We start from the raw sequence: 24,531 nt of genomic DNA, 5'->3' as shown, positions 1-24,531 counted from the left end.
GCAAATTAAATGCCCCGGGTGAGGATCGAACTCACGACCTTAGGATTATGAGACTTACGCGCTACCTACTGCGCTACCGAGGCTCGTTGCAACCATCATCCCAGGAATCTTGGTAAGTCTCACATATTAGAGATAGACAGTTTGCGCTTTCTCAGGAATCTGTTGTGTCGCTACGCGTGCTTTCCCGACTTGCTAGAGTAAACTGCTGCCGCAGCTTTTTTAACGACGGAAAGCAGCACTGCCTGAGGTTACAGTACATCGCCCTTGCGGCACCTGAACACAGCGGCCTGTAGGGCCAGGCCGACGCTGGAGTTCAGTAACAGCACGCGGCCGTCCAAGTAGGGTCTCTTGCGTGCTGCATGTTTGGTTCTTCTCACAGCGAATCCTGCTATACATTCCTGAGGCTGGCGCACCTCAAGCGAGCAATCGGCGCGGCAGCACTATTGCGAGAACAGCAAAACGATGCATCGGCCGGGAATCGAAGCCGGGCCGCCCGCGTGGTAGTCGAACAACCTACCACTTTTTTAGTTGTTGTTCTCATTTTGTTAGTTGCATTTGTTGGGGGCGGACGTCCGATGACGTCCGTGCTTCCCGAGCATATTCCCGAGCAGCTGTCTGCAGGGAAAGTGGGATTGCCACCCAGCGACGTCGGATACAACCGAAAAAAGTGCTACACACGCGGAGTCCCCCACTACACTGCCTCAAAGCGACCGCTCGTCACTATTGCGTGAGTAACGTTGCGGCCGCGGCGACGAGCCTTGCCCAAAGACGCAGCGTGCGTGGAGGCGCTGCCCGAATGCACCCTCCTACCTCGTAAAGCGCCTACAGCTACTATCACCGTGGGCCACTGCCGGCGGGCGGGAAGCCGACACAGCGCGGCGTTGCGAGCAGCGGCTGTGCGGTGGTAGTGTAATGGTGAGCATAGTTGCCTTCCGAGCAGTTGAGCCGCGTTCGATTCCCGGCCACCGCAACGGGCGCAAATCTATGCGTATGAGTATGTGAGCCACGTGCTGTTGAATTAACGTTTTCTTTCCGTCGTCGCTCCACGCAGGCCATCCTGTAGTATGTCCCGACTTGTCCCGACTTTGCTCGGCTGACGCGAAAGCTGACGCTTGGAATTCGCCCTTATCAAAAGGACAGGCGCTATAAACGACTGTGAGAGGTGAGGTGTAGCGAGGTACCAAAACGACAGGCAAACTGCGAAATTTTCTGCTCTCTCTTCTGAAACAAAAAATAAAAAAAACCGACGCAGTCGGTAGGACTCGAACCTACGCTCCCAGAGGGAATCTGATTTCTAGTCAGACGCCTTAACCACTCGGCCACGACTGCTCGTAGCTAAAGCTTCCCTCGAATCGTGAAAAATGCAACCGGTCTGCGCAGAATGTTGACAGGAAACGAACTCGGTGCACTGATTACGGCAGGGCTACCAGCGCTACGAGACGAGCCATTACGGAAGCGTTAAAATCTTCGCCCGAACAGGGATTCGAACCCTGGACCCTTAGGTTAAAAGCCTAATGCTCTACCGACTGAGCTATCCGGGCTCACGCTTGTTGTGCATGGAGCGACTGCAAGCAATGTGAATAACTGGAACGCGTGTGTAGGCGTACTACGGTAATTGCTGGCTTCTGGCGCAACTGGCGACTTCACCGACTTCCCACTGACGCTGGTAGCACCCCAACAGCGGACCAGTGCCTCTTCTCCCTTTATCCCGGTGCTGACAGTAATTGCATCCTGTGCCTGCTTCCCCCGATTACGTTCGGCTGAAGCTCCGGAAGGTGGGCGACAAACGAAGGTTGGAAGGCCAAAAGATGGAGGGTCGTGTGCGCAAAAACTTCCCTTCCGGTACCGGGAATCGAACCCGGGCCTCCTGGGTGAAAGCCAGGTATCCTAGCCACTAGACCACACCGGATTTGCTCGAGAAACGTGAGATTTACTCCCTCTCTTCTCGCATTTCGTGCTCAATCCGGACTCAGTGTTGTTCTCTGTTTGCGAGCATTTTTGCGCGTGCAGACTGGCATGGCGCACAGCTCGAAACTGTCTATTCATTGCTGTTTGCATCATATTTCACTCATAACAGGGGAGGAGAATGATCAAAGTTGTACCTTGCCATAATTGGAAGTAAACATTGTGACGCTGAGGCGTGGACTCCTTGTGGATAACAAACGACAATTAAGTTCGTTCGCTAGCAATAGCAACGCCGTTAATTCAGCCGTGATGTACAGCAAATTAAATGCCCCGGGTGAGGATCGAACTCACGACCTTAGGATTATGAGACTTACGCGCTACCTACTGCGCTACCGAGGCTCGTTGCAACCATCATCCCAGGAATCTTGGTAAGTCTCACATATTAGAGATAGACAGTTTGCGCTTTCTCAGGAATCTGTTGTGTCGCTACGCGTGCTTTCCCGACTTGCTAGAGTAAACTGCTGCCGCAGCTTTTTTAACGACGGAAAGCAGCACTGCCTGAGGTTACAGTACATCGCCCTTGCGGCACCTGAACACAGCGGCCTGTAGGGCCAGGCCGACGCTGGAGTTCAGTAACAGCACGCGGCCGTCCAAGTAGGGTCTCTTGCGTGCTGCATGTTTGGTTCTTCTCACAGCGAATCCTGCTATACATTCCTGAGGCTGGCGCACCTCAAGCGAGCAATCGGCGCGGCAGCACTATTGCGAGAACAGCAAAACGATGCATCGGCCGGGAATCGAAGCCGGGCCGCCCGCGTGGTAGTCGAACAACCTACCACTTTTTTAGTTGTTGTTCTCATTTTGTTAGTTGCATTTGTTGGGGGCGGACGTCCGATGACGTCCGTGCTTCCCGAGCATATTCCCGAGCAGCTGTCTGCAGGGAAAGTGGGATTGCCACCCAGCGACGTCGGATACAACCGAAAAAAGTGCTACACACGCGGAGTCCCCCACTACACTGCCTCAAAGCGACCGCTCGTCACTATTGCGTGAGTAACGTTGCGGCCGCGGCGACGAGCCTTGCCCAAAGACGCAGCGTGCGTGGAGGCGCTGCCCGAATGCACCCTCCTACCTCGTAAAGCGCCTACAGCTACTATCACCGTGGGCCACTGCCGGCGGGCGGGAAGCCGACACAGCGCGGCGTTGCGAGCAGCGGCTGTGCGGTGGTAGTGTAATGGTGAGCATAGTTGCCTTCCGAGCAGTTGAGCCGCGTTCGATTCCCGGCCACCGCAACGGGCGCAAATCTATGCGTATGAGTATGTGAACCACGTGCTGTTGAATTAACGTTTTCTTTCCGTCGTCGCTCCACGCAGGCCATCCTGTAGTATGTCCCGACTTGTCCCGACTTTGCTCGGCTGACGCGAAAGCTGACGCTTGGAATTCGCCCTTATCAAAAGGACAGGCGCTATAAACGACTGTGAGAGGTGAGGTGTAGCGAGGTACCAAAACGACAGGCAAACTGCGAAATTTTCTGCTCTCTCTTCTGAAACAAAAAATAAAAAAAAACCGACGCAGTCGGTAGGACTCGAACATACGCTCCCAGAGGGAATCTGATTTCTAGTCAGACGCCTTAACCACTCGGCCACGACTGCTCGTAGCTAAAGCTTCCCTCGAATCGTGAAAAATGCAACCGGTCTGCGCAGAATGTTGACAGGAAACGAACTCGGTGCACTGATTACGGCAGGGCTACCAGCGCTACGAGACGAGCCATTACGGAAGCGTTAAAATCTTCGCCCGAACAGGGATTCGAACCCTGGACCCTTAGGTTAAAAGCCTAATGCTCTACCGACTGAGCTATCCGGGCTCACGCTTGTTGTGCATGGAGCGACTGCAAGCAATGTGAATAACTGGAACGCGTGTGTAGGCGTACTACGGTAATTGCTGGCTTCTGGCGCAACTGGCGACTTCACCGACTTCCCACTGACGCTGGTAGCACCCCAACAGCGGACCAGTGCCTCTTCTCCCTTTATCCCGGTGCTGACAGTAATTGCATCCTGTGCCTGCTTCCCCCGATTACGTTCGGCTGAAGCTCCGGAAGGTGGGCGACAAACGAAGGTTGGAAGGCCAAAAGATGGAGGGTCGTGTGCGCAAAAACTTCCCTTCCGGTACCGGGAATCGAACCCGGGCCTCCTGGGTGAAAGCCAGGTATCCTAGCCACTAGACCACACCGGATTTGCTCGAGAAACGTGAGATTTACTCCCTCTCTTCTCGCATTTCGTGCTCAATCCGGACTCAGTGTTGTTCTCTGTTTGCGAGCATTTTTGCGCGTGCAGAGTGGCATGGCGCACAGCTCGAAACTGTCTATTCATTGCTGTTTGCATCATATTTCACTCATAACAGGGGAGGAGAATGATCAAAGTTGTACCTTGCCATAATTGGAAGTAAACATTGTGACGCTGAGGCGTGGACTCCTTGTGGATAACAAACGACAATTAAGTTCGTTCGCTAGCAATAGCAACGCCGTTAATTCAGCCGTGATGTACAGCAAATTAAATGCCCCGGGTGAGGATCGAACTCACGACCTTAGGATTATGAGACTTACGCGCTACCTACTGCGCTACCGAGGCTCGTTGCAACCATCATCCCAGGAATCTTGGTAAGTCTCACATATTAGAGATAGACAGTTTGCGCTTTCTCAGGAATCTGTTGTGTCGCTACGCGTGCTTTCCCGACTTGCTAGAGTAAACTGCTGCCGCAGCTTTTTTAACGACGGAAAGCAGCACTGCCTGAGGTTACAGTACATCGCCCTTGCGGCACCTGAACACAGCGGCCTGTAGGGCCAGGCCGACGCTGGAGTTCAGTAACAGCACGCGGCCGTCCAAGTAGGGTCTCTTGCGTGCTGCATGTTTGGTTCTTCTCACAGCGAATCCTGCTATACATTCCTGAGGCTGGCGCACCTCAAGCGAGCAATCGGCGCGGCAGCACTATTGCGAGAACAGCAAAACGATGCATCGGCCGGGAATCGAAGCCGGGCCGCCCGCGTGGTAGTCGAACAACCTACCACTTTTTTAGTTGTTGTTCTCATTTTGTTAGTTGCATTTGTTGGGGGCGGACGTCCGATGACGTCCGTGCTTCCCGAGCATATTCCCGAGCAGCTGTCTGCAGGGAAAGTGGGATTGCCACCCAGCGACGTCGGATACAACCGAAAAAAGTGCTACACACGCGGAGTCCCCCACTACACTGCCTCAAAGCGACCGCTCGTCACTATTGCGTGAGTAACGTTGCGGCCGCGGCGACGAGCCTTGCCCAAAGACGCAGCGTGCGTGGAGGCGCTGCCCGAATGCACCCTCCTACCTCGTAAAGCGCCTACAGCTACTATCACCGTGGGCCACTGCCGGCGGGCGGGAAGCCGACACAGCGCGGCGTTGCGAGCAGCGGCTGTGCGGTGGTAGTGTAATGGTGAGCATAGTTGCCTTCCGAGCAGTTGAGCCGCGTTCGATTCCCGGCCACCGCAACGGGCGCAAATCTATGCGTATGAGTATGTGAGCCACGTGCTGTTGAATTAACGTTTTCTTTCCGTCGTCGCTCCACGCAGGCCATCCTGTAGTATGTCCCGACTTGTCCCGACTTTGCTCGGCTGACGCGAAAGCTGACGCTTGGAATTCGCCCTTATCAAAAGGACAGGCGCTATAAACGACTGTGAGAGGTGAGGTGTAGCGAGGTACCAAAACGACAGGCAAACTGCGAAATTTTCTGCTCTCTCTTCTGAAACAAAAAATAAAAAAAACCGACGCAGTCGGTAGGACTCGAACCTACGCTCCCAGAGGGAATCTGATTTCTAGTCAGACGCCTTAACCACTCGGCCACGACTGCTCGTAGCTAAAGCTTCCCTCGAATCGTGAAAAATGCAACCGGTCTGCGCAGAATGTTGACAGGAAACGAACTCGGTGCACTGATTACGGCAGGGCTACCAGCGCTACGAGACGAGCCATTACGGAAGCGTTAAAATCTTCGCCCGAACAGGGATTCGAACCCTGGACCCTTAGGTTAAAAGCCTAATGCTCTACCGACTGAGCTATCCGGGCTCACGCTTGTTGTGCATGGAGCGACTGCAAGCAATGTGAATAACTGGAACGCGTGTGTAGGCGTACTACGGTAATTGCTGGCTTCTGGCGCAACTGGCGACTTCACCGACTTCCCACTGACGCTGGTAGCACCCCAACAGCGGACCAGTGCCTCTTCTCCCTTTATCCCGGTGCTGACAGTAATTGCATCCTGTGCCTGCTTCCCCCGATTACGTTCGGCTGGAGCTCCGGAAGGTGGGCGACAAACGAAGGTTGGAAGGCCAAAAGATGGAGGGTCGTGTGCGCAAAAACTTCCCTTCCGGTACCGGGAATCGAACCCGGGCCTCCTGGGTGAAAGCCAGGTATCCTAGCCACTAGACCACACCGGATTTGCTCGAGAAACGTGAGATTTACTCCCTCTCTTCTCGCATTTCGTGCTCAATCCGGACTCAGTGTTGTTCTCTGTTTGCGAGCATTTTTGCGCGTGCAGAGTGGCATGGCGCACAGCTCGAAACTGTCTATTCATTGCTGTTTGCATCATATTTCACTCATAACAGGGGAGGAGAATGATCAAAGTTGTACCTTGCCATAATTGGAAGTAAACATTGTGACGCTGAGGCGTGGACTCCTTGTGGATAACAAACGACAATTAAGTTCGTTCGCTAGCAATAGCAACGCCGTTAATTCAGCCGTGATGTACAGCAAATTAAATGCCCCGGGTGAGGATCGAACTCACGACCTTAGGATTATGAGACTTACGCGCTACCTACTGCGCTACCGAGGCTCGTTGCAACCATCATCCCAGGAATCTTGGTAAGTCTCACATATTAGAGATAGACAGTTTGCGTTTTCTCAGGAATCTGTTGTGTCGCTACGCGTGCTTTCCCGACTTGCTAGAGTAAACTGCTGCCGCAGCTTTTTTAACGACGGAAAGCAGCACTGCCTGAGGTTACAGTACATCGCCCTTGCGGCACCTGAACACAGCGGCCTGTAGGGCCAGGCCGACGCTGGAGTTCAGTAACAGCACGCGGCCGTCCAAGTAGGGTCTCTTGCGTGCTGCATGTTTGGTTCTTCTCACAGCGAATCCTGCTATACATTCCTGAGGCTGGCGCACCTCAAGCGAGCAATCGGCGCGGCAGCACTATTGCGAGAACAGCAAAACGATGCATCGGCCGGGAATCGAAGCCGGGCCGCCCGCGTGGTAGTCGAACAACCTACCACTTTTTTAGTTGTTGTTCTCATTTTGTTAGTTGCATTTGTTGGGGGCGGACGTCCGATGACGTCCGTGCTTCCCGAGCATATTCCCGAGCAGCTGTCTGCAGGGAAAGTGGGATTGCCACCCAGCGACGTCGGATACAACCGAAAAAAGTGCTACACACGCGGAGTCCCCCACTACACTGCCTCAAAGCGACCGCTCGTCACTATTGCGTGAGTAACGTTGCGGCCGCGGCGACGAGCCTTGCCCAAAGACGCAGCGTGCGTGGAGGCGCTGCCCGAATGCACCCTCCTACCTCGTAAAGCGCCTACAGCTACTATCACCGTGGGCCACTGCCGGCGGGCGGGAAGCCGACACAGCGCGGCGTTGCGAGCAGCGGCTGTGCGGTGGTAGTGTAATGGTGAGCATAGTTGCCTTCCGAGCAGTTGAGCCGCGTTCGATTCCCGGCCACCGCAACGGGCGCAAATCTATGCGTATGAGTATGTGAGCCACGTGCTGTTGAATTAACGTTTTCTTTCCGTCGTCGCTCCACGCAGGCCATCCTGTAGTATGTCCCGACTTGTCCCGACTTTGCTCGGCTGACGCGAAAGCTGACGCTTGGAATTCGCCCTTATCAAAAGGACAGGCGCTATAAACGACTGTGAGAGGTGAGGTGTAGCGAGGTACCAAAACGACAGGCAAACTGCGAAATTTTCTGCTCTCTCTTCTGAAACAAAAAATTAAAAAAACCGACGCAGTCGGTAGGACTCGAACCTACGCTCCCAGAGGGAATCTGATTTCTAGTCAGACGCCTTAACCACTCGGCCACGACTGCTCGTAGCTAAAGCTTCCCTCGAATCGTGAAAAATGCAACCGGTCTGCGCAGAATGTTGACAGGAAACGAACTCGGTGCACTGATTACGGCAGGGCTACCAGCGCTACGAGACGAGCCATTACGGAAGCGTTAAAATCTTCGCCCGAACAGGGATTCGAACCCTGGACCCTTAGGTTAAAAGCCTAATGCTCTACCGACTGAGCTATCCGGGCTCACGCTTGTTGTGCATGGAGCGACTGCAAGCAATGTGAATAACTGGAACGCGTGTGTAGGCGTACTACGGTAATTGCTGGCTTCTGGCGCAACTGGCGACTTCACCGACTTCCCACTGACGCTGGTAGCACCCCAACAGCGGACCAGTGCCTCTTCTCCCTTTATCCCGGTGCTGACAGTAATTGCATCCTGTGCCTGCTTCCCCCGATTACGTTCGGCTGGAGCTCCGGAAGGTGGGCGACAAACGAAGGTTGGAAGGCCAAAAGATGGAGGGTCGTGTGCGCAAAAACTTCCCTTCCGGTACCGGGAATCGAACCCGGGCCTCCTGGGTGAAAGCCAGGTATCCTAGCCACTAGACCACACCGGATTTGCTCGAGAAACGTGAGATTTACTCCCTCTCTTCTCGCATTTCGTGCTCAATCCGGACTCAGTGTTGTTCTCTGTTTGCGAGCATTTTTGCGCGTGCAGACTGGCATGGCGCACAGCTCGAAACTGTCTATTCATTGCTGTTTGCATCATATTTCACTCATAACAGGGGAGGAGAATGATCAAAGTTGTACCTTGCCATAATTGGAAGTAAACATTGTGACGCTGAGGCGTGGACTCCTTGTGGATAACAAACGACAATTAAGTTCGTTCGCTAGCAATAGCAACGCCGTTAATTCAGCCGTGATGTACAGCAAATTAAATGCCCCGGGTGAGGATCGAACTCACGACCTTAGGATTATGAGACTTACGCGCTACCTACTGCGCTACCGAGGCTCGTTGCAACCATCATCCCAGGAATCTTGGTAAGTCTCACATATTAGAGATAGACAGTTTGCGTTTTCTCAGGAATCTGTTGTGTCGCTACGCGTGCTTTCCCGACTTGCTAGAGTAAACTGCTGCCGCAGCTTTTTTAACGACGGAAAGCAGCACTGCCTGAGGTTACAGTACATCGCCCTTGCGGCACCTGAACACAGCGGCCTGTAGGGCCAGGCCGACGCTGGAGTTCAGTAACAGCACGCGGCCGTCCAAGTAGGGTCTCTTGCGTGCTGCATGTTTGGTTCTTCTCACAGCGAATCCTGCTATACATTCCTGAGGCTGGCGCACCTCAAGCGAGCAATCGGCGCGGCAGCACTATTGCGAGAACAGCAAAACGATGCATCGGCCGGGAATCGAAGCCGGGCCGCCCGCGTGGTAGTCGAACAACCTACCACTTTTTTAGTTGTTGTTCTCATTTTGTTAGTTGCATTTGTTGGGGGCGGACGTCCGATGACGTCCGTGCTTCCCGAGCATATTCCCGAGCAGCTGTCTGCAGGGAAAGTGGGATTGCCACCCAGCGACGTCGGATACAACCGAAAAAAGTGCTACACACGCGGAGTCCCCCACTACACTGCCTCAAAGCGACCGCTCGTCACTATTGCGTGAGTAACGTTGCGGCCGCGGCGACGAGCCTTGCCCAAAGACGCAGCGTGCGTGGAGGCGCTGCCCGAATGCACCCTCCTACCTCGTAAAGCGCCTACAGCTACTATCACCGTGGGCCACTGCCGGCGGGCGGGAAGCCGACACAGCGCGGCGTTGCGAGCAGCGGCTGTGCGGTGGTAGTGTAATGGTGAGCATAGTTGCCTTCCGAGCAGTTGAGCCGCGTTCGATTCCCGGCCACCGCAACGGGCGCAAATCTATGCGTATGAGTATGTGAGCCACGTGCTGTTGAATTAACGTTTTCTTTCCGTCGTCGCTCCACGCAGGCCATCCTGTAGTATGTCCCGACTTGTCCCGACTTTGCTCGGCTGACGCGAAAGCTGACGCTTGGAATTCGCCCTTATCAAAAGGACAGGCGCTATAAACGACTGTGAGAGGTGAGGTGTAGCGAGGTACCAAAACGACAGGCAAACTGCGAAATTTTCTGCTCTCTCTTCTGAAACAAAAAATTAAAAAAACCGACGCAGTCGGTAGGACTCGAACCTACGCTCCCAGAGGGAATCTGATTTCTAGTCAGACGCCTTAACCACTCGGCCACGACTGCTCGTAGCTAAAGCTTCCCTCGAATCGTGAAAAATGCAACCGGTCTGCGCAGAATGTTGACAGGAAACGAACTCGGTGCACTGATTACGGCAGGGCTACCAGCGCTACGAGACGAGCCATTACGGAAGCGTTAAAATCTTCGCCCGAACAGGGATTCGAACCCTGGACCCTTAGGTTAAAAGCCTAATGCTCTACCGACTGAGCTATCCGGGCTCACGCTTGTTGTGCATGGAGCGACTGCAAGCAATGTGAATAACTGGAACGCGTGTGTAGGCGTACTACGGTAATTGCTGGCTTCTGGCGCAACTGGCGACTTCACCGACTTCCCACTGACGCTGGTAGCACCCCAACAGCGGACCAGTGCCTCTTCTCCCTTTATCCCGGTGCTGACAGTAATTGCATCCTGTGCCTGCTTCCCCCGATTACGTTCGGCTGGAGCTCCGGAAGGTGGGCGACAAACGAAGGTTGGAAGGCCAAAAGATGGAGGGTCGTGTGCGCAAAAACTTCCCTTCCGGTACCGGGAATCGAACCCGGGCCTCCTGGGTGAAAGCCAGGTATCCTAGCCACTAGACCACACCGGATTTGCTCGAGAAACGTGAGATTTACTCCCTCTCTTCTCGCATTTCGTGCTCAATCCGGACTCAGTGTTGTTCTCTGTTTGCGAGCATTTTTGCGCGTGCAGACTGGCATGGCGCACAGCTCGAAACTGTCTATTCATTGCTGTTTGCATCATATTTCACTCATAACAGGGGAGGAGAATGATCAAAGTTGTACCTTGCCATAATTGGAAGTAAACATTGTGACGCTGAGGCGTGGACTCCTTGTGGATAACAAACGACAATTAAGTTCGTTCGCTAGCAATAGCAACGCCGTTAATTCAGCCGTGATGTACAGCAAATTAAATGCCCCGGGTGAGGATCGAACTCACGACCTTAGGATTATGAGACTTACGCGCTACCTACTGCGCTACCGAGGCTCGTTGCAACCATCATCCCAGGAATCTTGGTAAGTCTCACATATTAGAGATAGACAGTTTGCGTTTTCTCAGGAATCTGTTGTGTCGCTACGCGTGCTTTCCCGACTTGCTAGAGTAAACTGCTGCCGCAGCTTTTTTAACGACGGAAAGCAGCACTGCCTGAGGTTACAGTACATCGCCCTTGCGGCACCTGAACACAGCGGCCTGTAGGGCCAGGCCGACGCTGGAGTTCAGTAACAGCACGCGGCCGTCCAAGTAGGGTCTCTTGCGTGCTGCATGTTTGGTTCTTCTCACAGCGAATCCTGCTATACATTCCTGAGGCTGGCGCACCTCAAGCGAGCAATCGGCGCGGCAGCACTATTGCGAGAACAGCAAAACGATGCATCGGCCGGGAATCGAAGCCGGGCCGCCCGCGTGGTAGTCGAACAACCTACCACTTTTTTAGTTGTTGTTCTCATTTTGTTAGTTGCATTTGTTGGGGGCGGACGTCCGATGACGTCCGTGCTTCCCGAGCATATTCCCGAGCAGCTGTCTGCAGGGAAAGTGGGATTGCCACCCAGCGACGTCGGATACAACCGAAAAAAGTGCTACACACGCGGAGTCCCCCACTACACTGCCTCAAAGCGACCGCTCGTCACTATTGCGTGAGTAACGTTGCGGCCGCGGCGACGAGCCTTGCCCAAAGACGCAGCGTGCGTGGAGGCGCTGCCCGAATGCACCCTCCTACCTCGTAAAGCGCCTACAGCTACTATCACCGTGGGCCACTGCCGGCGGGCGGGAAGCCGACACAGCGCGGCGTTGCGAGCAGCGGCTGTGCGGTGGTAGTGTAATGGTGAGCATAGTTGCCTTCCGAGCAGTTGAGCCGCGTTCGATTCCCGGCCACCGCAACGGGCGCAAATCTATGCGTATGAGTATGTGAGCCACGTGCTGTTGAATTAACGTTTTCTTTCCGTCGTCGCTCCACGCAGGCCATCCTGTAGTATGTCCCGACTTGTCCCGACTTTGCTCGGCTGACGCGAAAGCTGACGCTTGGAATTCGCCCTTATCAAAAGGACAGGCGCTATAAACGACTGTGAGAGGTGAGGTGTAGCGAGGTACCAAAACGACAGGCAAACTGCGAAATTTTCTGCTCTCTCTTCTGAAACAAAAAATTAAAAAAACCGACGCAGTCGGTAGGACTCGAACCTACGCTCCCAGAGGGAATCTGATTTCTAGTCAGACGCCTTAACCACTCGGCCACGACTGCTCGTAGCTAAAGCTTCCCTCGAATCGTGAAAAATGCAACCGGTCTGCGCAGAATGTTGACAGGAAACGAACTCGGTGCACTGATTACGGCAGGGCTACCAGCGCTACGAGACGAGCCATTACGGAAGCGTTAAAATCTTCGCCCGAACAGGGATTCGAACCCTGGACCCTTAGGTTAAAAGCCTAATGCTCTACCGACTGAGCTATCCGGGCTCACGCTTGTTGTGCATGGAGCGACTGCAAGCAATGTGAATAACTGGAACGCGTGTGTAGGCGTACTACGGTAATTGCTGGCTTCTGGCGCAACTGGCGACTTCACCGACTTCCCACTGACGCTGGTAGCACCCCAACAGCGGACCAGTGCCTCTTCTCCCTTTATCCCGGTGCTGACAGTAATTGCATCCTGTGCCTGCTTCCCCCGATTACGTTCGGCTGGAGCTCCGGAAGGTGGGCGACAAACGAAGGTTGGAAGGCCAAAAGATGGAGGGTCGTGTGCGCAAAAACTTCCCTTCCGGTACCGGGAATCGAACCCGGGCCTCCTGGGTGAAAGCCAGGTATCCTAGCCACTAGACCACACCGGATTTGCTCGAGAAACGTGAGATTTACTCCCTCTCTTCTCGCATTTCGTGCTCAATCCGGACTCAGTGTTGTTCTCTGTTTGCGAGCATTTTTGCGCGTGCAGACTGGCATGGCGCACAGCTCGAAACTGTCTATTCATTGCTGTTTGCATCATATTTCACTCATAACAGGGGAGGAGAATGATCAAAGTTGTACCTTGCCATAATTGGAAGTAAACATTGTGACGCTGAGGCGTGGACTCCTTGTGGATAACAAACGACAATTAAGTTCGTTCGCTAGCAATAGCAACGCCGTTAATTCAGCCGTGATGTACAGCAAATTAAATGCCCCGGGTGAGGATCGAACTCACGACCTTAGGATTATGAGACTTACGCGCTACCTACTGCGCTACCGAGGCTCGTTGCAACCATCATCCCAGGAATCTTGGTAAGTCTCACATATTAGAGATAGACAGTTTGCGTTTTCTCAGGAATCTGTTGTGTCGCTACGCGTGCTTTCCCGACTTGCTAGAGTAAACTGCTGCCGCAGCTTTTTTAACGACGGAAAGCAGCACTGCCTGAGGTTACAGTACATCGCCCTTGCGGCACCTGAACACAGCGGCCTGTAGGGCCAGGCCGACGCTGGAGTTCAGTAACAGCACGCGGCCGTCCAAGTAGGGTCTCTTGCGTGCTGCATGTTTGGTTCTTCTCACAGCGAATCCTGCTATACATTCCTGAGGCTGGCGCACCTCAAGCGAGCAATCGGCGCGGCAGCACTATTGCGAGAACAGCAAAACGATGCATCGGCCGGGAATCGAAGCCGGGCCGCCCGCGTGGTAGTCGAACAACCTACCACTTTTTTAGTTGTTGTTCTCATTTTGTTAGTTGCATTTGTTGGGGGCGGACGTCCGATGACGTCCGTGCTTCCCGAGCATATTCCCGAGCAGCTGTCTGCAGGGAAAGTGGGATTGCCACCCAGCGACGTCGGATACAACCGAAAAAAGTGCTACACACGCGGAGTCCCCCACTACACTGCCTCAAAGCGACCGCTCGTCACTATTGCGTGAGTAACGTTGCGGCCGCGGCGACGAGCCTTGCCCAAAGACGCAGCGTGCGTGGAGGCGCTGCCCGAATGCACCCTCCTACCTCGTAAAGCGCCTACAGCTACTATCACCGTGGGCCACTGCCGGCGGGCGGGAAGCCGACACAGCGCGGCGTTGCGAGCAGCGGCTGTGCGGTGGTAGTGTAATGGTGAGCATAGTTGCCTTCCGAGCAGTTGAGCCGCGTTCGATTCCCGGCCACCGCAACGGGCGCAAATCTATGCGTATGAGTATGTGAGCCACGTGCTGTTGAATTAACGTTTTCTTTCCGTCGTCGCTCCACGCAGGCCATCCTGTAGTATGTCCCGACTTGTCCCGACTTTGCTCGGCTGACGCGAAAGCTGACGCTTGGAATTCGCCCTTATCAAAAGGACAGGCGCTATAAACGACTGTGAGAGGTGAGGTGTAGCGAGGTACCAAAACGACAGGCAAACTGCGAAATTTTCTGCTCTCTCTTCTGAAACAAAAAATTAAAAAAACCGACGCAGTCGGTAGGACTCGAACCTACGCTCCCAGAGGGAATCTGATTTCTAGTCAGACGCCTTAACCACTCGGCCACGACTGCTCGTAGCTAAAGCTTCCCTCGAATCGTGAAAAATGCAACCGGTCTGCGCAGAATGTTGACAGGAAACGAACTCGGTGCACTGATTACGGCAGGGCTACCAGCGCTACGAGACGAGCCATTACGGAAGCGTTAAAATCTTCGCCCGAACAGGGATTCGAACCCTGGACCCTTAGGTTAAAAGCCTAATGCTCTACCGACTGAGCTATCCGGGCTCACGCTTGTTGTGCATGGAGCGACTGCAAGCAATGTGAATAACTGGAACGCGTGTGTAGGCGTACTACGGTAATTGCTGGCTTCTGGCGCAACTGGCGACTTCACCGACTTCCCACTGACGCTGGTAGCACCCCAACAGCGGACCAGTGCCTCTTCTCCCTTTATCCCGGTGCTGACAGTAATTGCATCCTGTGCCTGCTTCCCCCGATTACGTTCGGCTGGAGCTCCGGAAGGTGGGCGACAAACGAAGGTTGGAAGGCCAAAAGATGGAGGGTCGTGTGCGCAAAAACTTCCCTTCCGGTACCGGGAATCGAACCCGGGCCTCCTGGGTGAAAGCCAGGTATCCTAGCCACTAGACCACACCGGATTTGCTCGAGAAACGTGAGATTTACTCCCTCTCTTCTCGCATTTCGTGCTCAATCCGGACTCAGTGTTGTTCTCTGTTTGCGAGCATTTTTGCGCGTGCAGACTGGCATGGCGCACAGCTCGAAACTGTCTATTCATTGCTGTTTGCATCATATTTCACTCATAACAGGGGAGGAGAATGATCAAAGTTGTACCTTGCCATAATTGGAAGTAAACATTGTGACGCTGAGGCGTGGACTCCTTGTGGATAACAAACGACAATTAAGTTCGTTCGCTAGCAATAGCAACGCCGTTAATTCAGCCGTGATGTACAGCAAATTAAATGCCCCGGGTGAGGATCGAACTCACGACCTTAGGATTATGAGACTTACGCGCTACCTACTGCGCTACCGAGGCTCGTTGCAACCATCATCCCAGGAATCTTGGTAAGTCTCACATATTAGAGATAGACAGTTTGCGTTTTCTCAGGAATCTGTTGTGTCGCTACGCGTGCTTTCCCGACTTGCTAGAGTAAACTGCTGCCGCAGCTTTTTTAACGACGGAAAGCAGCACTGCCTGAGGTTACAGTACATCGCCCTTGCGGCACCTGAACACAGCGGCCTGTAGGGCCAGGCCGACGCTGGAGTTCAGTAACAGCACGCGGCCGTCCAAGTAGGGTCTCTTGCGTGCTGCATGTTTGGTTCTTCTCACAGCGAATCCTGCTATACATTCCTGAGGCTGGCGCACCTCAAGCGAGCAATCGGCGCGGCAGCACTATTGCGAGAACAGCAAAACGATGCATCGGCCGGGAATCGAAGCCGGGCCGCCCGCGTGGTAGTCGAACAACCTACCACTTTTTTAGTTGTTGTTCTCATTTTGTTAGTTGCATTTGTTGGGGGCGGACGTCCGATGACGTCCGTGCTTCCCGAGCATATTCCCGAGCAGCTGTCTGCAGGGAAAGTGGGATTGCCACCCAGCGACGTCGGATACAACCGAAAAAAGTGCTACACACGCGGAGTCCCCCACTACACTGCCTCAAAGCGACCGCTCGTCACTATTGCGTGAGTAACGTTGCGGCCGCGGCGACGAGCCTTGCCCAAAGACGCAGCGTGCGTGGAGGCGCTGCCCGAATGCACCCTCCTACCTCGTAAAGCGCCTACAGCTACTATCACCGTGGGCCACTGCCGGCGGGCGGGAAGCCGACACAGCGCGGCGTTGCGAGCAGCGGCTGTGCGGTGGTAGTGTAATGGTGAGCATAGTTGCCTTCCGAGCAGTTGAGCCGCGTTCGATTCCCGGCCACCGCAACGGGCGCAAATCTATGCGTATGAGTATGTGAGCCACGTGCTGTTGAATTAACGTTTTCTTTCCGTCGTCGCTCCACGCAGGCCATCCTGTAGTATGTCCCGACTTGTCCCGACTTTGCTCGGCTGACGCGAAAGCTGACGCTTGGAATTCGCCCTTATCAAAAGGACAGGCGCTATAAACGACTGTGAGAGGTGAGGTGTAGCGAGGTACCAAAACGACAGGCAAACTGCGAAATTTTCTGCTCTCTCTTCTGAAACAAAAAATTAAAAAAACCGACGCAGTCGGTAGGACTCGAACCTACGCTCCCAGAGGGAATCTGATTTCTAGTCAGACGCCTTAACCACTCGGCCACGACTGCTCGTAGCTAAAGCTTCCCTCGAATCGTGAAAAATGCAACCGGTCTGCGCAGAATGTTGACAGGAAACGAACTCGGTGCACTGATTACGGCAGGGCTACCAGCGCTACGAGACGAGCCATTACGGAAGCGTTAAAATCTTCGCCCGAACAGGGATTCGAACCCTGGACCCTTAGGTTAAAAGCCTAATGCTCTACCGACTGAGCTATCCGGGCTCACGCTTGTTGTGCATGGAGCGACTGCAAGCAATGTGAATAACTGGAACGCGTGTGTAGGCGTACTACGGTAATTGCTGGCTTCTGGCGCAACTGGCGACTTCACCGACTTCCCACTGACGCTGGTAGCACCCCAACAGCGGACCAGTGCCTCTTCTCCCTTTATCCCGGTGCTGACAGTAATTGCATCCTGTGCCTGCTTCCCCCGATTACGTTCGGCTGGAGCTCCGGAAGGTGGGCGACAAACGAAGGTTGGAAGGCCAAAAGATGGAGGGTCGTGTGCGCAAAAACTTCCCTTCCGGTACCGGGAATCGAACCCGGGCCTCCTGGGTGAAAGCCAGGTATCCTAGCCACTAGACCACACCGGATTTGCTCGAGAAACGTGAGATTTACTCCCTCTCTTCTCGCATTTCGTGCTCAATCCGGACTCAGTGTTGTTCTCTGTTTGCGAGCATTTTTGCGCGTGCAGACTGGCATGGCGCACAGCTCGAAACTGTCTATTCATTGCTGTTTGCATCATATTTCACTCATAACAGGGGAGGAGAATGATCAAAGTTGTACCTTGCCATAATTGGAAGTAAACATTGTGACGCTGAGGCGTGGACTCCTTGTGGATAACAAACGACAATTAAGTTCGTTCGCTAGCAATAGCAACGCCGTTAATTCAGCCGTGATGTACAGCAAATTAAATGCCCCGGGTGAGGATCGAACTCACGACCTTAGGATTATGAGACTTACGCGCTACCTACTGCGCTACCGAGGCTCGTTGCAACCATCATCCCAGGAATCTTGGTAAGTCTCACATATTAGAGATAGACAGTTTGCGTTTTCTCAGGAATCTGTTGTGTCGCTACGCGTGCTTTCCCGACTTGCTAGAGTAAACTGCTGCCGCAGCTTTTTTAACGACGGAAAGCAGCACTGCCTGAGGTTACAGTACATCGCCCTTGCGGCACCTGAACACAGCGGCCTGTAGGGCCAGGCCGACGCTGGAGTTCAGTAACAGCACGCGGCCGTCCAAGTAGGGTCTCTTGCGTGCTGCATGTTTGGTTCTTCTCACAGCGAATCCTGCTATACATTCCTGAGGCTGGCGCACCTCAAGCGAGCAATCGGCGCGGCAGCACTATTGCGAGAACAGCAAAACGATGCATCGGCCGGGAATCGAAGCCGGGCCGCCCGCGTGGTAGTCGAACAACCTACCACTTTTTTAGTTGTTGTTCTCATTTTGTTAGTTGCATTTGTTGGGGGCGGACGTCCGATGACGTCCGTGCTTCCCGAGCATATTCCCGAGCAGCTGTCTGCAGGGAAAGTGGGATTGCCACCCAGCGACGTCGGATACAACCGAAAAAAGTGCTACACACGCGGAGTCCCCCACTACACTGCCTCAAAGCGACCGCTCGTCACTATTGCGTGAGTAACGTTGCGGCCGCGGCGACGAGCCTTGCCCAAAGACGCAGCGTGCGTGGAGGCGCTGCCCGAATGCACCCTCCTACCTCGTAAAGCGCCTACAGCTACTATCACCGTGGGCCACTGCCGGCGGGCGGGAAGCCGACACAGCGCGGCGTTGCGAGCAGCGGCTGTGCGGTGGTAGTGTAATGGTGAGCATAGTTGCCTTCCGAGCAGTTGAGCCGCGTTCGATTCCCGGCCACCGCAACGGGCGCAAATCTATGCGTATGAGTATGTGAGCCACGTGCTGTTGAATTAACGTTTTCTTTCCGTCGTCGCTCCACGCAGGCCATCCTGTAGTATGTCCCGACTTGTCCCGACTTTGCTCGGCTGACGCGAAAGCTGACGCTTGGAATTCGCCCTTATCAAAAGGACAGGCGCTATAAACGACTGTGAGAGGTGAGGTGTAGCGAGGTACCAAAACGACAGGCAAACTGCGAAATTTTCTGCTCTCTCTTCTGAAACAAAAAATAAAAAAAACCGACGCAGTCGGTAGGACTCGAACCTACGCTCCCAGAGGGAATCTGATTTCTAGTCAGACGCCTTAACTACTCGGCCACGACTGCTCGTAGCTAAAGCTTCCCTCGAATCGTGAAAAATGCAACCGGTCTGCGCAGAATGTTGACAGGAAACGAACTCGGTGCACTGATTACGGCAGGGCTACCAGCGCTACGAGACGAGCCATTACGGAAGCGTTAAAATCTTCGCCCGAACAGGGATTCGAACCCTGGACCCTTAGGTTAAAAGCCTAATGCTCTACCGACTGAGCTATCCGGGCTCACGCTTGTTGTGCATGGAGCGACTGCAAGCAATGTGAATAACTGGAACGCGTGTGTAGGCGTACTACGGTAATTGCTGGCTTCTGGCGCAACTGGCGACTTCACCGACTTCCCACTGACGCTGGTAGCACCCCAACAGCGGACCAGTGCCTCTTCTCCCTTTATCCCGGTGCTGACAGTAATTGCATCCTGTGCCTGCTTCCCCCGATTACGTTCGGCTGAAGCTCCGGAAGGTGGGCGACAAACGAAGGTTGGAAGGCCAAAAGATGGAGGGTCGTGTGCGCAAAAACTTCCCTTCCGGTACCGGGAATCGAACCCGGGCCTCCTGGGTGAAAGCCAGGTATCCTAGCCACTAGACCACACCGGATTTGCTCGAGGAACGTGAGATTTACTCCCTCTCTTCTCGCATTTCGTGCTCAATCCGGACTCAGTGTTGTTCTCTGTTTGCGAGCATTTTTGCGCGTGCAGACTGGCATGGCGCACAGCTCGAAACTGTCTATTCATTGCTGTTTGCATCATATTTCACTCATAACAGGGGAGGAGAATGATCAAAGTTGTACCTTGCCATAATTGGAAGTAAACATTGTGACGCTGAGGCGTGGACTCCTTGTGGATAACAAACGACAATTAAGTTCGTTCGCTAGCAATAGCAACGCCGTTAATTCAGCCGTGATGTACAGCAAATTAAATGCCCCGGGTGAGGATCGAACTCACGACCTTAGGATTATGAGACTTACGCGCTACCTACTGCGCTACCGAGGCTCGTTGCAACCATCATCCCAGGAATCTTGGTAAGTCTCACATATTAGAGATAGACAGTTTGCGCTTTCTCAGGAATCTGTTGTGTCGCTACGCGTGCTTTCCCGACTTGCTAGAGTAAACTGCTGCCGCAGCTTTTTTAACGACGGAAAGCAGCACTGCCTGAGGTTACAGTACATCGCCCTTGCGGCACCTGAACACAGCGGCCTGTAGGGCCAGGCCGACGCTGGAGTTCAGTAACAGCACGCGGCCGTCCAAGTAGGGTCTCTTGCGTGCTGCATGTTTGGTTCTTCTCACAGCGAATCCTGCTATACATTCCTGAGGCTGGCGCACCTCAAGCGAGCAATCGGCGCGGCAGCACTATTGCGAGAACAGCAAAACGATGCATCGGCCGGGAATCGAAGCCGGGCCGCCCGCGTGGTAGTCGAACAACCTACCACTTTTTTAGTTGTTGTTCTCATTTTGTTAGTTGCATTTGTTGGGGGCGGACGTCCGATGACGTCCGTGCTTCCCGAGCATATTCCCGAGCAGCTGTCTGCAGGGAAAGTGGGATTGCCACCCAGCGCGTCGGATACAACCGAAAAAAGTGCTACACACGCGGAGTCCCCCACTACACTGCCTCAAAGCGACCGCTCGTCACTATTGCGTGAGTAACGTTGCGGCCGCGGCGACGAGCCTTGCCCAAAGACGCAGCGTGCGTGGAGGCGCTGCCCGAATGCACCCTCCTACCTCGTAAAGCGCCTACAGCTACTATCACCGTGGGCCACTGCCGGCGGGCGGGAAGCCGACACAGCGCGGCGTTGCGAGCAGCGGCTGTGCGGTGGTAGTGTAATGGTGAGCATAGTTGCCTTCCGAGCAGTTGAGCCGCGTTCGATTCCCGGCCACCGCAACGGGCGCAAATCTATGCGTATGAGTATGTGAGCCACGTGCTGTTGAATTAACGTTTTCTTTCCGTCGTCGCTCCACGCAGGCCATCCTGTAGTATGTCCCGACTTGTCCCGACTTTGCTCGGCTGACGCGAAAGCTGACGCTTGGAATTCGCCCTTATCAAAAGGACAGGCGCTATAAACGACTGTGAGAGGTGAGGTGTAGCGAGGTACCAAAACGACAGGCAAACTGCGAAATTTTCTGCTCTCTCTTCTGAAACAAAAAATTAAAAAAACCGACGCAGTCGGTATGACTCGAACCTACGCTCCCAGAGGGAATCTGATTTCTAGTCAGACGCCTTAACCACTCGGCCACGACTGCTCGTAGCTAAAGCTTCCCTCGAATCGTGAAAAATGCAACCGGTCTGCGCAGAATGTTGACAGGAAACGAACTCGGTGCACTGATTACGGCAGGGCTACCAGCGCTACGAGACGAGCCATTACGGAAGCGTTAAAATCTTCGCCCGAACAGGGATTCGAACCCTGGACCCTTAGGTTAAAAGCCCAATGCTCTACCGACTGAGCTATCCGGGCTCACGCTTGTTGTGCATGGAGCGACTGCAAGCAATGTGAATAACTGGAACGCGTGTGTAGGCGTACTACGGTAATTGCTGGCTTCTGGCGCAACTGGCGACTTCACCGACTTCCCACTGACGCTGGTAGCACCCCAACAGCGGACCAGTGCCTCTTCTCCCTTTATCCCGGTGCTGACAGTAATTGCATCCTGTGCCTGCTTCCCCCGATTACGTTCGGCTGAAGCTCCGGAAGGTGGGCGACAAACGAAGGTTGGAAGGCCAAAAGATGGAGGGTCGTGTGCGCAAAAACTTCCCTTCCGGTACCGGGAATCGAACCCGGGCCTCCTGGGTGAAAGCCAGGTATCCTAGCCACTAGACCACACCGGATTTGCTCGAGGAACGTGAGATTTACTCCCTCTCTTCTCGCATTTCGTGCTCAATCCGGACTCAGTGTTGTTCTCTGTTTGCGAGCATTTTTGCGCGTGCAGACTGGCATGGCGCACAGCTCGAAACTGTCTATTCATTGCTGTTTGCATCATATTTCACTCATAACAGGGGAGGAGAATGATCAAAGTTGTACCTTGCCATAATTGGAAGTAAACATTGTGACGCTGAGGCGTGGACTCCTTGTGGATAACAAACGACAATTAAGTTCGTTCGCTAGCAATAGCAACGCCGTTAATTCAGCCGTGATGTACAGCAAATTAAATGCCCCGGGTGAGGATCGAACTCACGACCTTAGGATTATGAGACTTACGCGCTACCTACTGCGCTACCGAGGCTCGTTGCAACCATCATCCCAGGAATCTTGGTAAGTCTCACATATTAGAGATAGACAGTTTGCGCTTTCTCAGGAATCTGTTGTGTCGCTACGCGTGCTTTCCCGACTTGCTAGAGTAAACTGCTGCCGCAGCTTTTTTAACGACGGAAAGCAGCACTGCCTGAGGTTACAGTACATCGCCCTTGCGGCACCTGAACACAGCGGCCTGTAGGGCCAGGCCGACGCTGGAGTTCAGTAACAGCACGCGGCCGTCCAAGTAGGGTCTCTTGCGTGCTGCATGTTTGGTTCTTCTCACAGCGAATCCTGCTATACATTCCTGAGGCTGGCGCACCTCAAGCGAGCAATCGGCGCGGCAGCACTATTGCGAGAACAGCAAAACGATGCATCGGCCGGGAATCGAAGCCGGGCCGCCCGCGTGGTAGTCGAACAACCTACCACTTTTTTAGTTGTTGTTCTCATTTTGTTAGTTGCATTTGTTGGGGGCGGACGTCCGATGACGTCCGTGCTTCCCGAGCATATTCCCGAGCAGCTGTCTGCAGGGAAAGTGGGATTGCCACCCAGCGCGTCGGATACAACCGAAAAAAGTGCTACACACGCGGAGTCCCCCACTACACTGCCTCAAAGCGACCGCTCGTCACTATTGCGTGAGTAACGTTGCGGCCGCGGCGACGAGCCTTGCCCAAAGACGCAGCGTGCGTGGAGGCGCTGCCCGAATGCACCCTCCTACCTCGTAAAGCGCCTACAGCTACTATCACCGTGGGCCACTGCCGGCGGGCGGGAAGCCGACACAGCGCGGCGTTGCGAGCAGCGGCTGTGCGGTGGTAGTGTAATGGTGAGCATAGTTGCCTTCCGAGCAGTTGAGCCGCGTTCGATTCCCGGCCACCGCAACGGGCGCAAATCTATGCGTATGAGTATGTGAGCCACGTGCTGTTGAATTAACGTTTTCTTTCCGTCGTCGCTCCACGCAGGCCATCCTGTAGTATGTCCCGACTTGTCCCGACTTTGCTCGGCTGACGCGAAAGCTGACGCTTGGAATTCGCCCTTATCAAAAGGACAGGCGCTATAAACGACTGTGAGAGGTGAGGTGTAGCGAGGTACCAAAACGACAGGCAAACTGCGAAATTTTCTGCTCTCTCTTCTGAAACAAAAAATTAAAAAAACCGACGCAGTCGGTATGACTCGAACCTACGCTCCCAGAGGGAATCTGATTTCTAGTCAGACGCCTTAACCACTCGGCCACGACTGCTCGTAGCTAAAGCTTCCCTCGAATCGTGAAAAATGCAACCGGTCTGCGCAGAATGTTGACAGGAAACGAACTCGGTGCACTGATTACGGCAGGGCTACCAGCGCTACGAGACGAGCCATTACGGAAGCGTTAAAATCTTCGCCCGAACAGGGATTCGAACCCTGGACCCTTAGGTTAAAAGCCCAATGCTCTACCGACTGAGCTATCCGGGCTCACGCTTGTTGTGCATGGAGCGACTGCAAGCAATGTGAATAACTGGAACGCGTGTGTAGGCGTACTACGGTAATTGCTGGCTTCTGGCGCAACTGGCGACTTCACCGACTTCCCACTGACGCTGGTAGCACCCCAACAGCGGACCAGTGCCTCTTCTCCCTTTATCCCGGTGCTGACAGTAATTGCATCCTGTGCCTGCTTCCCCCGATTACGTTCGGCTGAAGCTCCGGAAGGTGGGCGACAAACGAAGGTTGGAAGGCCAAAAGATGGAGGGTCGTGTGCGCAAAAACTTCCCTTCCGGTACCGGGAATCGAACCCGGGCCTCCTGGGTGAAAGCCAGGTATCCTAGCCACTAGACCACACCGGATTTGCTCGAGAAACGTGAGATTTACTCCCTCTCTTCTCGCATTTCGTGCTCAATCCGGACTCAGTGTTGTTCTCTGTTTGCGAGCATTTTTGCGCGTGCAGACTGGCATGGCGCACAGCTCGAAACTGTCTATTCATTGCTGTTTGCATCATATTTCACTCATAACAGGGGAGGAGAATGATCAAAGTTGTACCTTGCCATAATTGGAAGTAAACATTGTGACGCTGAGGCGTGGACTCCTTGTGGATAACAAACGACAATTAAGTTCGTTCGCTAGCAATAGCAACGCCGTTAATTCAGCCGTGATGTACAGCAAATTAAATGCCCCGGGTGAGGATCGAACTCACGACCTTAGGATTATGAGACTTACGCGCTACCTACTGCGCTACCGAGGCTCGTTGCAACCATCATCC

At 53.9% G+C, this 24,531-nt stretch overlaps 56 non-coding genes across 56 annotated transcripts; 11 read left to right on the top strand and 45 right to left on the bottom strand.

The window, feature by feature from the left end:
• Window positions 1–10: 10 nt before the first annotated feature.
• On the bottom strand, window positions 11–83 carry Trnam-cau (transfer RNA methionine (anticodon CAU)). The gene has a single exon. It is a non-coding gene; the product is annotated as a tRNA-Met (tRNA).
• Window positions 84–898: 815 nt separating this feature from the next.
• Trnag-ucc (transfer RNA glycine (anticodon UCC)) lies at window positions 899–970 on the top strand. Its single transcript has one exon. It is a non-coding gene; the product is annotated as a tRNA-Gly (tRNA).
• A 277-nt stretch (window positions 971–1,247) lies between these two features.
• Trnas-aga (transfer RNA serine (anticodon AGA)) lies at window positions 1,248–1,329 on the bottom strand. Its single transcript has one exon. It is a non-coding gene; the product is annotated as a tRNA-Ser (tRNA).
• Window positions 1,330–1,468: 139 nt separating this feature from the next.
• On the bottom strand, window positions 1,469–1,541 carry Trnak-uuu (transfer RNA lysine (anticodon UUU)). Its single transcript has one exon. It is a non-coding gene; the product is annotated as a tRNA-Lys (tRNA).
• A 296-nt stretch (window positions 1,542–1,837) lies between these two features.
• On the bottom strand, window positions 1,838–1,909 carry Trnae-uuc (transfer RNA glutamic acid (anticodon UUC)). Its single transcript has one exon. It is a non-coding gene; the product is annotated as a tRNA-Glu (tRNA).
• Window positions 1,910–2,231: 322 nt separating this feature from the next.
• On the bottom strand, window positions 2,232–2,304 carry Trnam-cau (transfer RNA methionine (anticodon CAU)). The gene has a single exon. It is a non-coding gene; the product is annotated as a tRNA-Met (tRNA).
• Window positions 2,305–3,119: 815 nt separating this feature from the next.
• On the top strand, window positions 3,120–3,191 carry Trnag-ucc (transfer RNA glycine (anticodon UCC)). Its single transcript has one exon. It is a non-coding gene; the product is annotated as a tRNA-Gly (tRNA).
• A 278-nt stretch (window positions 3,192–3,469) lies between these two features.
• Trnas-aga (transfer RNA serine (anticodon AGA)) lies at window positions 3,470–3,551 on the bottom strand. The gene has a single exon. It is a non-coding gene; the product is annotated as a tRNA-Ser (tRNA).
• A 139-nt stretch (window positions 3,552–3,690) lies between these two features.
• On the bottom strand, window positions 3,691–3,763 carry Trnak-uuu (transfer RNA lysine (anticodon UUU)). Its single transcript has one exon. It is a non-coding gene; the product is annotated as a tRNA-Lys (tRNA).
• Window positions 3,764–4,059: 296 nt separating this feature from the next.
• Trnae-uuc (transfer RNA glutamic acid (anticodon UUC)) lies at window positions 4,060–4,131 on the bottom strand. Its single transcript has one exon. It is a non-coding gene; the product is annotated as a tRNA-Glu (tRNA).
• A 322-nt stretch (window positions 4,132–4,453) lies between these two features.
• On the bottom strand, window positions 4,454–4,526 carry Trnam-cau (transfer RNA methionine (anticodon CAU)). The gene has a single exon. It is a non-coding gene; the product is annotated as a tRNA-Met (tRNA).
• Window positions 4,527–5,341: 815 nt separating this feature from the next.
• Window positions 5,342–5,413, top strand: Trnag-ucc (transfer RNA glycine (anticodon UCC)). Its single transcript has one exon. It is a non-coding gene; the product is annotated as a tRNA-Gly (tRNA).
• A 277-nt stretch (window positions 5,414–5,690) lies between these two features.
• On the bottom strand, window positions 5,691–5,772 carry Trnas-aga (transfer RNA serine (anticodon AGA)). The gene has a single exon. It is a non-coding gene; the product is annotated as a tRNA-Ser (tRNA).
• Window positions 5,773–5,911: 139 nt separating this feature from the next.
• Window positions 5,912–5,984, bottom strand: Trnak-uuu (transfer RNA lysine (anticodon UUU)). Its single transcript has one exon. It is a non-coding gene; the product is annotated as a tRNA-Lys (tRNA).
• A 296-nt stretch (window positions 5,985–6,280) lies between these two features.
• On the bottom strand, window positions 6,281–6,352 carry Trnae-uuc (transfer RNA glutamic acid (anticodon UUC)). Its single transcript has one exon. It is a non-coding gene; the product is annotated as a tRNA-Glu (tRNA).
• A 322-nt stretch (window positions 6,353–6,674) lies between these two features.
• On the bottom strand, window positions 6,675–6,747 carry Trnam-cau (transfer RNA methionine (anticodon CAU)). Its single transcript has one exon. It is a non-coding gene; the product is annotated as a tRNA-Met (tRNA).
• An 815-nt stretch (window positions 6,748–7,562) lies between these two features.
• Window positions 7,563–7,634, top strand: Trnag-ucc (transfer RNA glycine (anticodon UCC)). The gene has a single exon. It is a non-coding gene; the product is annotated as a tRNA-Gly (tRNA).
• A 277-nt stretch (window positions 7,635–7,911) lies between these two features.
• Trnas-aga (transfer RNA serine (anticodon AGA)) lies at window positions 7,912–7,993 on the bottom strand. Its single transcript has one exon. It is a non-coding gene; the product is annotated as a tRNA-Ser (tRNA).
• A 139-nt stretch (window positions 7,994–8,132) lies between these two features.
• On the bottom strand, window positions 8,133–8,205 carry Trnak-uuu (transfer RNA lysine (anticodon UUU)). The gene has a single exon. It is a non-coding gene; the product is annotated as a tRNA-Lys (tRNA).
• A 296-nt stretch (window positions 8,206–8,501) lies between these two features.
• Trnae-uuc (transfer RNA glutamic acid (anticodon UUC)) lies at window positions 8,502–8,573 on the bottom strand. The gene has a single exon. It is a non-coding gene; the product is annotated as a tRNA-Glu (tRNA).
• A 322-nt stretch (window positions 8,574–8,895) lies between these two features.
• Window positions 8,896–8,968, bottom strand: Trnam-cau (transfer RNA methionine (anticodon CAU)). The gene has a single exon. It is a non-coding gene; the product is annotated as a tRNA-Met (tRNA).
• Window positions 8,969–9,783: 815 nt separating this feature from the next.
• Trnag-ucc (transfer RNA glycine (anticodon UCC)) lies at window positions 9,784–9,855 on the top strand. The gene has a single exon. It is a non-coding gene; the product is annotated as a tRNA-Gly (tRNA).
• A 277-nt stretch (window positions 9,856–10,132) lies between these two features.
• Trnas-aga (transfer RNA serine (anticodon AGA)) lies at window positions 10,133–10,214 on the bottom strand. Its single transcript has one exon. It is a non-coding gene; the product is annotated as a tRNA-Ser (tRNA).
• A 139-nt stretch (window positions 10,215–10,353) lies between these two features.
• Trnak-uuu (transfer RNA lysine (anticodon UUU)) lies at window positions 10,354–10,426 on the bottom strand. Its single transcript has one exon. It is a non-coding gene; the product is annotated as a tRNA-Lys (tRNA).
• A 296-nt stretch (window positions 10,427–10,722) lies between these two features.
• On the bottom strand, window positions 10,723–10,794 carry Trnae-uuc (transfer RNA glutamic acid (anticodon UUC)). Its single transcript has one exon. It is a non-coding gene; the product is annotated as a tRNA-Glu (tRNA).
• A 322-nt stretch (window positions 10,795–11,116) lies between these two features.
• On the bottom strand, window positions 11,117–11,189 carry Trnam-cau (transfer RNA methionine (anticodon CAU)). The gene has a single exon. It is a non-coding gene; the product is annotated as a tRNA-Met (tRNA).
• An 815-nt stretch (window positions 11,190–12,004) lies between these two features.
• Trnag-ucc (transfer RNA glycine (anticodon UCC)) lies at window positions 12,005–12,076 on the top strand. Its single transcript has one exon. It is a non-coding gene; the product is annotated as a tRNA-Gly (tRNA).
• Window positions 12,077–12,353: 277 nt separating this feature from the next.
• Trnas-aga (transfer RNA serine (anticodon AGA)) lies at window positions 12,354–12,435 on the bottom strand. The gene has a single exon. It is a non-coding gene; the product is annotated as a tRNA-Ser (tRNA).
• Window positions 12,436–12,574: 139 nt separating this feature from the next.
• Window positions 12,575–12,647, bottom strand: Trnak-uuu (transfer RNA lysine (anticodon UUU)). The gene has a single exon. It is a non-coding gene; the product is annotated as a tRNA-Lys (tRNA).
• A 296-nt stretch (window positions 12,648–12,943) lies between these two features.
• Trnae-uuc (transfer RNA glutamic acid (anticodon UUC)) lies at window positions 12,944–13,015 on the bottom strand. The gene has a single exon. It is a non-coding gene; the product is annotated as a tRNA-Glu (tRNA).
• A 322-nt stretch (window positions 13,016–13,337) lies between these two features.
• Trnam-cau (transfer RNA methionine (anticodon CAU)) lies at window positions 13,338–13,410 on the bottom strand. Its single transcript has one exon. It is a non-coding gene; the product is annotated as a tRNA-Met (tRNA).
• An 815-nt stretch (window positions 13,411–14,225) lies between these two features.
• On the top strand, window positions 14,226–14,297 carry Trnag-ucc (transfer RNA glycine (anticodon UCC)). The gene has a single exon. It is a non-coding gene; the product is annotated as a tRNA-Gly (tRNA).
• A 277-nt stretch (window positions 14,298–14,574) lies between these two features.
• Window positions 14,575–14,656, bottom strand: Trnas-aga (transfer RNA serine (anticodon AGA)). Its single transcript has one exon. It is a non-coding gene; the product is annotated as a tRNA-Ser (tRNA).
• Window positions 14,657–14,795: 139 nt separating this feature from the next.
• On the bottom strand, window positions 14,796–14,868 carry Trnak-uuu (transfer RNA lysine (anticodon UUU)). The gene has a single exon. It is a non-coding gene; the product is annotated as a tRNA-Lys (tRNA).
• A 296-nt stretch (window positions 14,869–15,164) lies between these two features.
• On the bottom strand, window positions 15,165–15,236 carry Trnae-uuc (transfer RNA glutamic acid (anticodon UUC)). The gene has a single exon. It is a non-coding gene; the product is annotated as a tRNA-Glu (tRNA).
• A 322-nt stretch (window positions 15,237–15,558) lies between these two features.
• Trnam-cau (transfer RNA methionine (anticodon CAU)) lies at window positions 15,559–15,631 on the bottom strand. Its single transcript has one exon. It is a non-coding gene; the product is annotated as a tRNA-Met (tRNA).
• Window positions 15,632–16,446: 815 nt separating this feature from the next.
• Trnag-ucc (transfer RNA glycine (anticodon UCC)) lies at window positions 16,447–16,518 on the top strand. Its single transcript has one exon. It is a non-coding gene; the product is annotated as a tRNA-Gly (tRNA).
• Window positions 16,519–16,795: 277 nt separating this feature from the next.
• On the bottom strand, window positions 16,796–16,877 carry Trnas-aga (transfer RNA serine (anticodon AGA)). Its single transcript has one exon. It is a non-coding gene; the product is annotated as a tRNA-Ser (tRNA).
• A 139-nt stretch (window positions 16,878–17,016) lies between these two features.
• Window positions 17,017–17,089, bottom strand: Trnak-uuu (transfer RNA lysine (anticodon UUU)). The gene has a single exon. It is a non-coding gene; the product is annotated as a tRNA-Lys (tRNA).
• A 296-nt stretch (window positions 17,090–17,385) lies between these two features.
• Window positions 17,386–17,457, bottom strand: Trnae-uuc (transfer RNA glutamic acid (anticodon UUC)). Its single transcript has one exon. It is a non-coding gene; the product is annotated as a tRNA-Glu (tRNA).
• A 322-nt stretch (window positions 17,458–17,779) lies between these two features.
• Trnam-cau (transfer RNA methionine (anticodon CAU)) lies at window positions 17,780–17,852 on the bottom strand. Its single transcript has one exon. It is a non-coding gene; the product is annotated as a tRNA-Met (tRNA).
• Window positions 17,853–18,667: 815 nt separating this feature from the next.
• On the top strand, window positions 18,668–18,739 carry Trnag-ucc (transfer RNA glycine (anticodon UCC)). Its single transcript has one exon. It is a non-coding gene; the product is annotated as a tRNA-Gly (tRNA).
• A 277-nt stretch (window positions 18,740–19,016) lies between these two features.
• On the bottom strand, window positions 19,017–19,098 carry Trnas-aga (transfer RNA serine (anticodon AGA)). The gene has a single exon. It is a non-coding gene; the product is annotated as a tRNA-Ser (tRNA).
• Window positions 19,099–19,237: 139 nt separating this feature from the next.
• Trnak-uuu (transfer RNA lysine (anticodon UUU)) lies at window positions 19,238–19,310 on the bottom strand. The gene has a single exon. It is a non-coding gene; the product is annotated as a tRNA-Lys (tRNA).
• Window positions 19,311–19,606: 296 nt separating this feature from the next.
• Trnae-uuc (transfer RNA glutamic acid (anticodon UUC)) lies at window positions 19,607–19,678 on the bottom strand. Its single transcript has one exon. It is a non-coding gene; the product is annotated as a tRNA-Glu (tRNA).
• A 322-nt stretch (window positions 19,679–20,000) lies between these two features.
• On the bottom strand, window positions 20,001–20,073 carry Trnam-cau (transfer RNA methionine (anticodon CAU)). The gene has a single exon. It is a non-coding gene; the product is annotated as a tRNA-Met (tRNA).
• An 814-nt stretch (window positions 20,074–20,887) lies between these two features.
• Window positions 20,888–20,959, top strand: Trnag-ucc (transfer RNA glycine (anticodon UCC)). The gene has a single exon. It is a non-coding gene; the product is annotated as a tRNA-Gly (tRNA).
• Window positions 20,960–21,236: 277 nt separating this feature from the next.
• Window positions 21,237–21,318, bottom strand: Trnas-aga (transfer RNA serine (anticodon AGA)). The gene has a single exon. It is a non-coding gene; the product is annotated as a tRNA-Ser (tRNA).
• Window positions 21,319–21,457: 139 nt separating this feature from the next.
• On the bottom strand, window positions 21,458–21,530 carry Trnak-uuu (transfer RNA lysine (anticodon UUU)). Its single transcript has one exon. It is a non-coding gene; the product is annotated as a tRNA-Lys (tRNA).
• Window positions 21,531–21,826: 296 nt separating this feature from the next.
• Trnae-uuc (transfer RNA glutamic acid (anticodon UUC)) lies at window positions 21,827–21,898 on the bottom strand. Its single transcript has one exon. It is a non-coding gene; the product is annotated as a tRNA-Glu (tRNA).
• A 322-nt stretch (window positions 21,899–22,220) lies between these two features.
• Trnam-cau (transfer RNA methionine (anticodon CAU)) lies at window positions 22,221–22,293 on the bottom strand. Its single transcript has one exon. It is a non-coding gene; the product is annotated as a tRNA-Met (tRNA).
• Window positions 22,294–23,107: 814 nt separating this feature from the next.
• On the top strand, window positions 23,108–23,179 carry Trnag-ucc (transfer RNA glycine (anticodon UCC)). The gene has a single exon. It is a non-coding gene; the product is annotated as a tRNA-Gly (tRNA).
• Window positions 23,180–23,456: 277 nt separating this feature from the next.
• Window positions 23,457–23,538, bottom strand: Trnas-aga (transfer RNA serine (anticodon AGA)). The gene has a single exon. It is a non-coding gene; the product is annotated as a tRNA-Ser (tRNA).
• Window positions 23,539–23,677: 139 nt separating this feature from the next.
• On the bottom strand, window positions 23,678–23,750 carry Trnak-uuu (transfer RNA lysine (anticodon UUU)). Its single transcript has one exon. It is a non-coding gene; the product is annotated as a tRNA-Lys (tRNA).
• A 296-nt stretch (window positions 23,751–24,046) lies between these two features.
• On the bottom strand, window positions 24,047–24,118 carry Trnae-uuc (transfer RNA glutamic acid (anticodon UUC)). The gene has a single exon. It is a non-coding gene; the product is annotated as a tRNA-Glu (tRNA).
• A 322-nt stretch (window positions 24,119–24,440) lies between these two features.
• Trnam-cau (transfer RNA methionine (anticodon CAU)) lies at window positions 24,441–24,513 on the bottom strand. Its single transcript has one exon. It is a non-coding gene; the product is annotated as a tRNA-Met (tRNA).
• Between the last annotated feature and the right edge of the window lie 18 nt (window positions 24,514–24,531).

The sequence above is a fragment of the Schistocerca cancellata genome, unplaced genomic scaffold (assembly GCF_023864275.1).
Source record: "Schistocerca cancellata isolate TAMUIC-IGC-003103 unplaced genomic scaffold, iqSchCanc2.1 HiC_scaffold_596, whole genome shotgun sequence".
NCBI classification, from domain to species: Eukaryota; Metazoa; Arthropoda; class Insecta; order Orthoptera; family Acrididae; genus Schistocerca; species Schistocerca cancellata.
The sequence above is the reverse complement of the archived record's forward strand: the minus strand, read 5'-3'. Positions and strand labels throughout refer to the sequence as shown.